The sequence below is a fragment of the Venturia canescens genome, unplaced genomic scaffold (assembly GCF_019457755.1).
Source record: "Venturia canescens isolate UGA unplaced genomic scaffold, ASM1945775v1 PGA_scaffold_36__1_contigs__length_144663, whole genome shotgun sequence".
Taxonomy (NCBI): Eukaryota; Metazoa; Arthropoda; class Insecta; order Hymenoptera; family Ichneumonidae; genus Venturia; species Venturia canescens.
This window is the reverse complement of record NW_025108602.1, coordinates 5,001-5,318: the sequence shown is the minus strand read 5'-3', so window position 1 is coordinate 5,318 and position 318 is coordinate 5,001.

Here is a 318-nt window from a genome sequence, read left to right as displayed (position 1 = left end):
ACGCCTCCACTGTCTCTCCCAAAGGGCGAGGCTGTACCGTGCCCGAAGGCCCCGGGGCCTCCGACTCACTCCCATCGGCGTCCATTCCACGCTCTGACCCGCTCACATCGGAGACCGCTCCATCAGACTGCGAGCGTGGTCGGGACGACGCCGATCCTCCAGCAAATGCCTGCTTCTTCCTAGCCGACACCCTTTTCACCCTTACCAAAGCACCCTTCGACGAGACTGGTCCTGGTCGGCTCGCTGAGACGCAGGACTCAGCTGCTGACGAGCCGCCAGCCGAATCGCCCTCTGACCTGGCTGCTCTCCTCTTTAACC